Raw genomic sequence first — 12299 nt, 5'->3', positions numbered from 1 at the left:
AGCATTTTTGGCATATTCTTATCAAGGATAATAGTAAATATTCAGTCACATATAGAATTAGGAATAGAAATATGATCTTAGGTATACAACACATCTATTAAATAGTAAGTACATGGCAACCATGCATAATTGCATTATACTTATACCGGCAGTTAGGGAGAAAGTACATGAAAGTACATTTACATTAGAGACGTGTAAAATATAGTGTTCATTGATTTGAAAATCATTTATATTTATTTAGTCTAAAATGTCAATGAAGGTCACTTTCAGATTAATCATTAAGAAGTACTCAAATACCTTACAGAAGAATCCTTACTTAGTATAATGGTGACTGATAGATAAATCACATTAAACCAAGTAAATATTATTTCTAAGCAATTAGATGTCTTAGTTTAGGTACTGTCATATTTCTCTTTAACAGTACAAAATTAACTCAACTTTAATAGTAACTAAAGAGGTTTTAGAGTGCTTAACCTTTTCATAAGAACACATTCACTTTTTTCTAAACCCATTTATTCGAATTTAGGATTGCTTCATTCAGGCGGAGCCTATCCCAGCAGTATCTGGTGCAGAACAGGAAATATACCACCAGTCTAATGTGAGGTACACTAATGCACAAATCTAAACTCAGTTGGCCAGTTTACGCTAATTATTCTAATGTATACAACTCTGGGATTTATGAGGAAAACCCAAATGCTGACACAACCCCACACAAACATGAAAAACACATGCAAACTCCACGCAGTGTCCAGGGACAGGATTTCAATCCAGGACTAAGGAGATGTAAGACGGTAGCATTAATCACTGTGCCATCATGCAGTCCTAAAGCACCAATTCTATTTGTCAATATATTCAAAATGTTTTTAATATAATAAAATACCATAAAGAAAAAATATCCATTTATTCATTTTCTAAACTGCACAAGCAATTTAAATGTCTTTGAGATAACAGCCAAAATTGGCAATATTTGGTATAAGGCAAGGGAAAAATACCAAGATCATGCAAACAGCCACCCTCACCCCAGACTAATTTAAAAATGTATTATTTAATGATAATTAGCCTATATTGTAGATTGGGCTATAGGCATTTGTGCTAAAGTCCTATGCATGCATGAGAAAAACATGCAAACTTCACACAGACTGAACCCAAGCTGGAATTCATGTCTAACACTCTTGGATCTGCAAGGTAAAAGTAACCATTGTGCCACCAGACAAACTGGCTTTAATTTTCCCAGGTTAAATTCTTAAATCAATGTGACTAATCTTGTGGGAAAACCAAACTTAGGGTGCATTATGGGTCACACTGATTTAAACAAACTTGTAATCTAACATGACTTGTGAACAATACCAGACAAAGGGGACATTTTCATGGGTCTTGTATAATTCAGGAGGTTGCTTGTTAATTATCACTAATTTTAGACCAAGTCTTAAAATACTTTTCAGTCTGTTCTTTGCTTTCGCACACGTAAATAACTGTAATTATGGAGGACAGTCTGCTTAAACAAGTCATCACGATACTAAAGGCTTCATCTGTATTCAGATGAGCATTACACTGGCTTGGGGGAGGTACACAATGGAAAACAATAAAGTGCATTGTATTGTTTTCCACAAATCAACATGTTGGAATACATTCAACCATAAATGCAAGATTAGCATAAATATCTGAAATTCACACTTGCAGAAAAACTCATTGAATCAGTTTAGAAAGCCGCTCTGCATATGGCATTTGTCAATTTGAGCTCAATTCCCACATATTAATTTTTTTCTCACAATATTATACCAGAATGTGACGTTCTCTTACTGTTAAAAGCTAGAACACCGACTACTTTCTTCTTGCACCATGTAGCCATTGAACTTTAGAAGGATAATATTGACAATCTTCATGTAGTTGGTATTTAATCTAATGAATGAAAAGATTTATCTGCAATTACAAAAAAGTTTAATAGAAAGTTTACACTGTATTTGATAATATTGTTTGTATCTTTGGGTGCATTTGTCTATATTTTGAACTGTGGCAACTTTTACAAACTTTACTGAAAACATCCCTATTGTCTCTTTGTTTTTATGTCAAAAATAGCAAGGATAGAAGATAAAAAAAAGAAGCCAGATCTTTATATTGTAAACTAATTGAAGCATGCACACCTGTTCAAACTAAGCCAAAACTGATTAATTACTTGACCTGATATGTACATTGTTGTACATATGTACATACACTCATGCAAACCATCCAAACAACCAAGCCTACATTTGGGAGAAAATCACAGTACCTGCACGGTGCCCACATAATAACTGGGATAGCATGCATGCCAAATAATCAGAAATCATTGCAAGAATTCAGATTCAGTTTTTTGAAAATATGAGACAACAAGGCTAATTACTGTTCCATTGTGGCAGCAAATCACACAACTACAAGATATACCAATTTCAAACCCGGTTAATGCCGGGTCGTGAGGGTTCACAGCCTATCTTGGAAGCACTGGGTGAAAAGCAGGAAACCCTCCTAAAAAGGCCATTAGTCACATGTAGGGCCTGTTCATATACACACCCAAGCTCACAGTCACACCAATTTGAAATTCTCAATTAACCTAAGCTAATGTGGTCTATGGGAAAAACCAACACAGACAAGGAGACAATGTGCAAAACCCATGAACAGTGAGGAGTAGATGTGGAATTTGAACACAGGGTGCTGGATCCGTTAGGCATCAATGCTACCCACTGCATCACTGTGCCACTCCAAGAAATAAACTTGAAAAACATATATTTTTAAAATTCTATTAAAGAATATTTTTATGTTGACAAACTCTGTATGTGGATGTCAGACTTACTTGAAATACATGCTTATCTCATATTATTGTGCTTTCCTTGTGATATTTTATAATTTAAATTTGCAATAGAATTCTAATCATATTGTGTGACCAGAACTGTACAGGAATAAATAGCATTGAACTAGTAACAAAAAATATAAGGATAAAAAGTAGCAAAAAAAAATCTTTGCATTGAAAAAATTTTATATGTTTAAAAGTAGATTACAAAATGCATTGCTTAACATACAGTATTTTTCTTTGAAAGTAGCAAAATGTACCCTGAGAAAAATAAAGAAGCTTTTCAGGAGTTTTTTTTATTATAAACTCATTTTATATTTTAATTTCTTTAAAAAGCATGGAACAGAGTTGTATATAATGAAAAACAGTTATCTTTCTTTCCTTTGAAGAGAATAAATAGCAATGATATATTTAAAATAAAAAGTGGAACTAAGCAACGCAGCTGCCCCTAATACAATTTCCAATAGGCTGCCTTAACAAGGTCTTTTCTATTCAGTACACACCACTCCATTTACAAGCTAAACAAGGGCCTTCAGTGTGGCTAAATTACTACTAGTGACCAAATGTCACTTTTACAACTTATTGCCACTTGGTTAGCATTTGTCTTCTGAACCCACAAACCATGTCAACACAGAATCTACCAGGAACATAAGAAAGTGGTGGATTTAGTACATCGCAGTTGAATTCAATTAAGTTTCCATACATTTACCAAATATAAATATATAGTCACAAAATATCTTGAAACAACAGATCCATGTAATTTAACTCAACAAGTATATAAACATGGTTTGTATATTAGAGCAACATTAAAAAGGTTATTTCTCAAAATTACCAAGATAAAAGGCAAAAAGATTATACTTAAAAACATATACATACATATACAGTTCATCCGGAAAGTATTCACAGCGCATCACTTTTTGCACATTTTGTTATGTTGCAACCTTATTCCAAAATGGATTAAATTCATTTTTTTCCCCTCAGAATTCTACACACAACACCACATAATGACAACGTGAAAAAAGTTTACTTGAGGTTTTTGCAAATTTATTAAAAGTAAAAAAACTGAGAAATCACATATACTGTACATAATTATTCACAGCCTTTGCTCAATACTTTGTTGGTGCACCTTAGGCAGCAATTACAGCCTCAAGTGTTTCTGAACATGATACCACAAGCTTGGCACATCTATCCTTGGCCAGTTTCGCCCATTACTCTTTGCAGCACCTCTCAAGCTCCATCAGATTGGATGGGAAGCGTCGGTGCACAGCCATTTTAAGATCTCTCCAGAGATGTTCAATCGGATTCAAGTCTGGGCTCTGGCTGGGCCACTCAAGGACATTCACAGAGTTGTCCTGAAGCCACTCCTTTGATATCTTGGCTGTGTGCTTAGGGTCGTTGTCCTGCTGAAAGATGAACCGTCACCCCTGTCTGAGGTCAAGAGCGCTCTAGAGCAGGTTTTCATCCAGGATGTCTCTGTACATTGCTGCAGTCATCTTTCCCTTTATCCTGACTAGTCTCCCAGTTCCTGCCGCTGAAAAACATCCCCACAGCATGATGCTGCCACCACCATGCTTCACTGTAGGGATGGTATTGGCCTGGTGATGAGTGGTGCCTGGTTTCCTCCAAGCGTGACGCCTGGCATTCACACCAAAGAGTTCAATCTTTGTCTCATCAGACCAGAGAATTTTGTTTCTCATGGTCTGAGAGTCCTTCAGGTGCCTTTTGGCAAACTCCAGGCGGGCTGCCATGTGCCTTTTACTAAGGAGTGGCTTTCATCTGGCCACTCTACCATACAGGCCTTATTGGTGGATTGTTGCTGGAAGGTTCTCCTCTCCCCACAGAGGACCTCTGGAGCTCTGACAGAGTGACCATCGGGTTCTTGGTCACCTCCCTGACTAAGGCCCTTCTCCCCCGATCGCTCAGTTTAGATGGCGGCCAGCTCTAGGAAGAGTCCTGGTGGTTTCGAACTTCTTCCACTTACGGATGATGGAGGCCACTGTGCTCATTGGGACCTTCAAAGCAGCAGAAATTTTTCTGTAACCTTCCCCAGATTTGTGCCTCGAGACAATCCTGTCTCGGAGGTCTACAGACAATTCCTTTGACTTTATGCTTGGTTTGTGCTGTGGTTTGTGGGACCTTATATAGGTAGGTGTGTGCCTTTCCAAATCATGTCCAATCAACTGAATACTTATGTATGTGTAAATTTGCAAAAACCTCAAGTAAACTTTTTTCACGTTGACATTATGGGGTGTTGTGTGTAGAATTCTGAGGAAAAAAAATGAATTTAATCCATTTTGGAATAAGGCTGTAACATAACAGAATGTGGAAAAAGTGATGCGCTGTGAATACTTTCCGGATGCACTGTGTGTATATATATATATATATATATATATATATATTACACATACAATATGGCTGTTTAAAATGTTTTCTTCATAAAACAATTAAGAATTTTACTGATGTCATCAGGAATTGAACTGTCATACAGGACAAAAAGCAAATAATTGGAACTAATCCAAAAGGAAAAACAAGAATAAACTTGCAAATGTATTAAAAACACTACAAAATACATTATTTAATGGGAGACAAAGATCATACACTTCTCAAAATATAATTAGACACAACCCATATTTATGGAATAAAGTTTAGTTGTATCAGTTTCACTTTCACTTAATAACTGCAACCTGATACCAGGTACTACACAGCAGAACACAAGCCTCATGAGAAACCTGTAGCAGAAGTTCAGGTCTCAGTAGGGAGCTAAATTCTCCATGGAGGCCATCAGTGATTAATCACTCTTCCTTGGAAATGCAAAAGGAAACATATTCAGAAACATTAAACCTAGCAGGTTGGCAACCTATTTCTATGTATTTTGAAATCATTTTAAAAAATAAAAGTGAAACTGGACAGCTGAAAAGTATTAGCAAGCAAGACTGGGGGTCAATGAACACAAAAGAATAAACAAACCCAGGCTTGGGTGAGGAATTAATGCCTTTATGAATCAGAAATAAACCAGAGTGCCAAATTCATGACAATCCATTCTCTTCCATTATCTCTCGTTAGTCCTAGTACAGGGCCAGGGTTTTTTTTTTTTTTGACTAATGGGAAATTTATAACTTTGATGTCATGCCTGACCAAACATTTTACCATAAACAGAAGTTTCATAAAATGTATAAATATAATAATTAAGGTTTCAGAACAGCAGACTTTCAGTAGGGTTTTTTTGCCATATGTTTTACACTTCTCAAAAATATGCTAATGCTATCATTTTGAAATATGCATAATAAATTCAGTAATGTACAAGTGCACATATTATGCTGACTACAATAAAAATTAACCGAGGTCTATTGCAGTATCCTGTGTATTACTGGTCCAGATTTGATAACAGAGTGTTGTAAAGTGAAATATTTGTTTCAGCAAATGTGACTTCTTTTGTATTGGATTCCTCCTCAAAAGTCTGTTTTTTAATCTGAGCCTGCTTCTTTAATTATAGTGCTACAGGGAGTCAGACACCGTCTCAGAAGTAGTCCGAACATAGGGAACACTTAGCTATACACCAAGACTTACTCATAATGAAAGGTTCTCATTAACCTAATGTGGGATGCAAGAGGTACCTTAAGCACTATAGTATGAGCTATAGTATGTTCAAACATACACACTGAAAGGAAATTAAACCCACGTTTTCTAAAATTGCAAGGCAACAGTGCTAATGACAGCATTGCTGTGCTTACAAAAATTATAAGCTATTTTTTAATTTTTGATATATGCCATTAAGATGATTTTAATGTCAGTGGACTTTACAAAGACAAGCAGAGAGTTTCCATGCAAACAAATTATTAATAACCAACAGCACTGGCATTATCTTTATTCTAAATTTTATAAACAGATTAGGATTATTCTGGGAAATGCAGTTATAATGTATGCTGTATACTGTATACTGTATAGTAGGTATCTCAGACAGAAAAATATTACTTCATTTTATAAAACAAATCTAAGATTTTTGGAGTTTTTTTGCTAATGTGATTCTGTGTAACCATTGTAAATTTTACCATATTCTTCTGGTTCGTCCTGCTTCCTCTTCAAAACCGGTCCCCCAACACGCAGCCCACACTGCATTTCTCGATTCCTATTGGTTCGTCCTGCTTCCTCTTCAAAACCGGTTCACCCCACACGGCATTTCTCGATTCCTATTGATTCGTCCTGCTTCATCTTCAAAACTGGTCCCCCCCACACGCAGCCCACACAACATTCCTATTCCTCCTCTTCCAAACCCTTCCCCACGCTGCCTGCGGCCTCCCATACACCCCCACGCCTCTTTTCTTGATTCCTATTCCTCCTTCGGACTACTGTGTTCCCCGCATAGACATAGGTCACCGCCATATTGCAAGTGGCACTGCTGCAGAGTGAAGTAATAAATAATGTACTGCTTGGGATTGTACAAACTGCTGTACGCTCCAAACCAGATCCCGGGGGATTACATTTCGTAGCTAAGGCTGAACAGTTGTTTTGGTTATATTTGGCCATTAGAAAATCCTGTTTTATAATCTTAGCACTCAAGGTCACCTTACAATAAAATTAAACAACATTAGTAAAATTAAAACAAGAGAATGATAAATCAGGCAGCACGGTGGCACAGTGGGTAGTGCCTCGCAGTAAGGAGACCCAGGTTCGCTTCCCGGGTCCTCCCTGAATGGAGTTTGCATGTTCTCCCTGTGTCTGCATGGGTTTCCTCCCACAGTCCAAAGACATGCAGGTTAGGTGCATTGGCGATTCTAAATTGTCCCTAGTGTGTGCTTTGTGTGGGTGTGCACCCTGCGGTGGGCTGGCGCACTGCCAGGTCTTGTTTCCTACCTTGCGCCCTATGTTGGCTCCAGCAGACTAGCTCCAGCAGACCCCCGTGACCCTGTAGTTAGGATATAGCGGGTTAGATAATGGATGGATGATAAATCAAAAAGCAATAATTAGCAAACAAACAAAGATAACAGTGCAAAATTCACAATTGGTATGCCAGTTTGAAAAGATAAGTTTTGAGAGCAGTTTTAAAATGTTATTAAATCAAGTTGAATTCCCGAGTTGAGGATCACTATGAGAGACGTTTGAGCTCCCATAGAACAGTTTGATGTGTTGTACAGAAAGTAGAGCTGCAGATGAGAATCTGAGTGAGTGAGAGGAGTGCAAGTCTGTAGGAGATCAGTGAGGTTGTAGAGAGCTTTAAATGTTAAGAGTGGTATTTTGCATTGTATTCTGTAGTTAACAGGGAGCCAGTGACGTTGAGAGGGAATAGGTGTAATATGTTCAGTGGATTTAGAACAGGTTATTATCCTGGAAGCAGAATTTTGAAGAAGTTGTAAGCGATGGATACGTTTTTGTGGGATGCCAGGTAGAATAGCATTACAGTAATACGTGAGGTGACTAGGGCATTAACCAATATTTCAGTACTGTGTTGCGTAAGAACAGGACGTCTAGAAATGTTTCGGAGATGGAAGAAGGCAGTCCGAGAAATGTTACTTATATAGAAGGAATTATTTAGTAATAATAATAATAATTATTATTATTATTTAATAATTGCCATTTTGAGTTTATAAATGGATATAAATAATTGCATGTAAACGATTCACCAAAATCTGTTGTATGTAAACGATACTGTTTTAAACGTTATTGTTTTCTCATCACAAAACCCGGTTTCCACAACTACCTGTATTAGTTTGGGCAATAGGGCGGACATGCTGATGTATCGTGTCGACTGGGCAACACAGTGAATGCGGCGTCTATCTATATATGTCTATGGTTCCCCAATCCATTGGTGTCACGTCACCACCCTATATCTAACCTGACCGTGTGACCTTTCACTTCGGCCATGTGTGCACCTGGGAGTCTTTTCTGTAGCCTGCTACAGGAAGGTACTCTCTCGACCATTGGCATTGGTTTCGCTCCTTGCTATTTTCATTATACTGCGACGGTTGTTTCCTAAGCCATTGTTATAAAATGGACGACAGTATCTTCTCTGTCGACGGGTTTTTGCATGTCATCTCTATTCTGTGACCCGGCAACTGCCTGTTCTTATCAGTGGGTTATTTCTTGACACAAATGGTTGACGAAGGCAATGCACTCTCACTATGACACAGGGCAGTAGATTTCATTGCATCACATTGGGACAGATTTGGAGACGTTCTTCCTGTTGTTCTTTCCAACGCAAGTCGAGTTATCACAACAAGTCATGAGTACTATCAATACATGGCAACATCTGGAGTTTATGGTGGTGAAGCTGAAATTCAAGCTCTTTCCGAGATTCTCCATGCTACCATTGTCATTTACTTCAAACACGACCCCAACATCCCGCTTTGCATTACGTTTGGAAAGATTTGCATCAATCTACAACAACCAGTCTTCAGCCACAGTCAGTTGTACGTGGCTTTTTCTAGGGTTAGATCTTTCGACTCATTATCTGTCGTCTTCAGCAAAACACCTATTCACAACTCCGTCTTTCAAGAAGTATTTCTTTCTTCTTGATTTCTGAATTCCTTTCTCACCGTTTTTTGTTCCTATTCTTACACCGCCATATGCTACGGCAGGCGTCGGCTAGTCACGAATATCTTATTTAGGGTGGCATAGCTGGCCCAAAGCTTCTGGAGGTAGACTTTGAATATTGGAGTGGTCACTGTTTGTATGATTTTGCACATACTACCCTATCTTCGTGTTTATTTTTTGTTTTGTTTTTCTCAGGGTAAAGTTGTTTTTTTCCATATGACAAACAGGTGCAGATTAGGTTGACTGGCAGCTTTGAATTAGTCTAGTGTGAGAGGGTATGCCGGATGAAGTACTGGCACCTTTGGCAACCAACAACATTATAATTGTAGATAAATAATTTCTTACAGAACATCAAATTATTGTGGGAAATTACTTCTAAAATGGAATTAAATATCATTTTGGTAATTTTTTAAATAGTAAGCAATTAAATGTACCAAAAATGCATAAAGAATAATATTCAGAGTGCAATAAATCAGACTTCATGTTAAGGGTTCTTCGTCATTTTATTCAGTGCTTGCAATACCTGTTCATCAAATTAAAATGGCAGTGGAATGAAATTCTTATGGTTGGACAAATCACATATTTCCATAGTAAATTCGACCCTTCATAATTTTTGCTCCAAGGGCCCCAGCTGTTAATGCGTTATAAATAGCATGTGGCTCCGATTCCCCCTTCAGGGAGAATGGAGCTCAGTGGAGAAAGTTAAACTCAAATCAAGCTGCAAAAAGTGCGCAATGTACATATTACAGTAGGCTGAACATATGGGGCCATTGACAAGGTTCAAGGGTAGGCACATGTGACTCTTGTACATCTCACGTGTTTTAAGCATTCACAATAAAGCAAACACATAAAATTAAAGCAGAAAAACACAATAGTTTTGAACGCCTATCAAAAATGAAAGTGAATTAAGAATTTTTCACACTGACATTTATTTTGAGTGTGCATATACTGCATAATGATTCTAAGTCAAAATTTTACATTTCTTATTTTTTTTGATAAAGTTATTTAAATAAAAAAGATAAAACAATAGGCACAATGACTTTATTTATTATTATTAATAACAATCCAGTATGAACTTAAACTGAAGTTAGACTACTCTGCTAGCTCCATTTGAATGCTGCACTGAAAAGACCTTTTTTAATTTAGCCAGCACAAGTAAAATAATTTTAGAGTACCGGAGTGCCACAAACTATATGAATAACATTAGGCACAAGGCAGGATCCCTTAATATGGTACTAGTCTATGCAGGATATACTCATGTGATTTATTTACACTCAAATGCACACTCAAATGAACAGTTTAGAGTCCTCAATTAAATGTAGTCATGCCCTTTAATTGTGGGAATAATGGAGTAATGCTCACAAATACATGAGGAGAATATGCAAACTGCAGAAAGAAAGTGAAAGGGACAGGACTCAAATACAGTCTACTAGATCTATGAAGCAGCAGCATTAACTACAGCATCATTCCTGAAAAGAACCAAAACATACTATATTAACTTATTACTGAATTTACATATATCAGTTTGGCGAGTCACATACTAGAAATTTAATGTTATACTTGTTTACTTTTTATTAATCACATTTATACAGTCAGCATCATAATGACCATAAATTCATTTGCACCTACTCTACTGATGCTGGCAGTGTTTTCCTTTACATCAGTTTCTTCCTTAATCAGCACCTATGCATATTAAATTAATTCATTCATCCTTTTTTTAACCTTTTTTCTCAGGAAGCCACAGCCTATCCGAGAATCATCAGCCACAAGCCAATAACTAGCCTTTAATGTGACTGCAGCCCAAGGACTGGCATATTTCAACATACAGCTGCTCTAATTATTGCATTGTACATTGTGTTTTAAGTTTGTTTTTTTCCACCATATGTTGTTGTCACTGTGAATACATTATTATGTGATGTATTTATGCCACCCTTTTAATTACTGTTTATACTCTTCCGGTTTTACGCATTGCATTTGCTTTTTTAATATAAATACAAATGTGAGGAAGAAATACCACAGAGATTGTTTTTATTACAAAGCAATCAATTAATCCATCTTCATTTTTATATTCAGAGCACAAAACATCACAGGGTATTTTACAAGAGCAGTATTGTTCCATATATAAAAAGATATGGGCACTATAAAAAATAAAACTACTAATGTTTTCAAAAACATAATGCAGCATTATGAAACACTATGTCACTATGTCAAATTTGGAAAAGAAAACATAGTAAGAAGAGTGAATACTGCTCCACGGTAACATGGGATTGATTAAACATAGAAATTCTGCTCCAATAAAAAATATTGCATATTATATATATATACACATACACACACACATATATATATATATACATATCTACATATATATATATATACTAGCAAAATACCCGCGCTTCGCAGCGGCAAAGTACTGCCTTAAAATTTTTACTAAGAAAAAAATTAAACCTTTTTAAACTGAGGGAAAATATGCCAATAATTATTTGTTAAGGATCTCTTTGTATACCACATTGTGAGTTCGGCCCTCTGGTTGTAATATGACCAAGCTGTGCGCTGAGCTTACTCTTGAGCATGCAACATACAGTTGGCCATGTGAACAGTAATCTTGTTTCAAATCTCACAGCTTGGATTGCTGCTGTCATAATTGGTTTGAGTTTCATGGTTTGTTTCAATTACGACAGTATTTGTAGGACTTGTGTTGAAGAGACATTCGGCATCTGTCAAGCGTTGTAAGTATGCAACCGGTTTCATCGATAACTTCACATCCAGCTTTTGAGAGTTTAAACATTCATAAACATCAAAGTGTCCACTACTGAAATCGTCACCTGTAAATCTAAGATGTTTAAGAGGCATTGGCGGTTGTCAAAAGGTGTAAAATATTTGGCCATTTCGGTACACTTGAAAGCGACAAAACCGAACAATTCACAGGCAGCCATCAACTCACATGCAA

The 12299-nt window shown here is 36.7% G+C and overlaps 1 protein-coding gene across 1 annotated transcript in view; it reads left to right on the top strand.

Annotated features, from left to right (window-relative positions):
• slc6a9 (solute carrier family 6 member 9) overlaps window positions 1-12299 on the top strand; it is a 171570-nt gene that overhangs the window by 74405 nt on the left and 84866 nt on the right. The window lies entirely within an intron of this gene.

Source organism: Polypterus senegalus, chromosome 14, assembly GCF_016835505.1.
Source record: "Polypterus senegalus isolate Bchr_013 chromosome 14, ASM1683550v1, whole genome shotgun sequence".
Classification (NCBI taxonomy): Eukaryota; Metazoa; Chordata; class Cladistia; order Polypteriformes; family Polypteridae; genus Polypterus; species Polypterus senegalus.
This window is presented reverse-complemented; position numbering and strand designations above follow the sequence as displayed.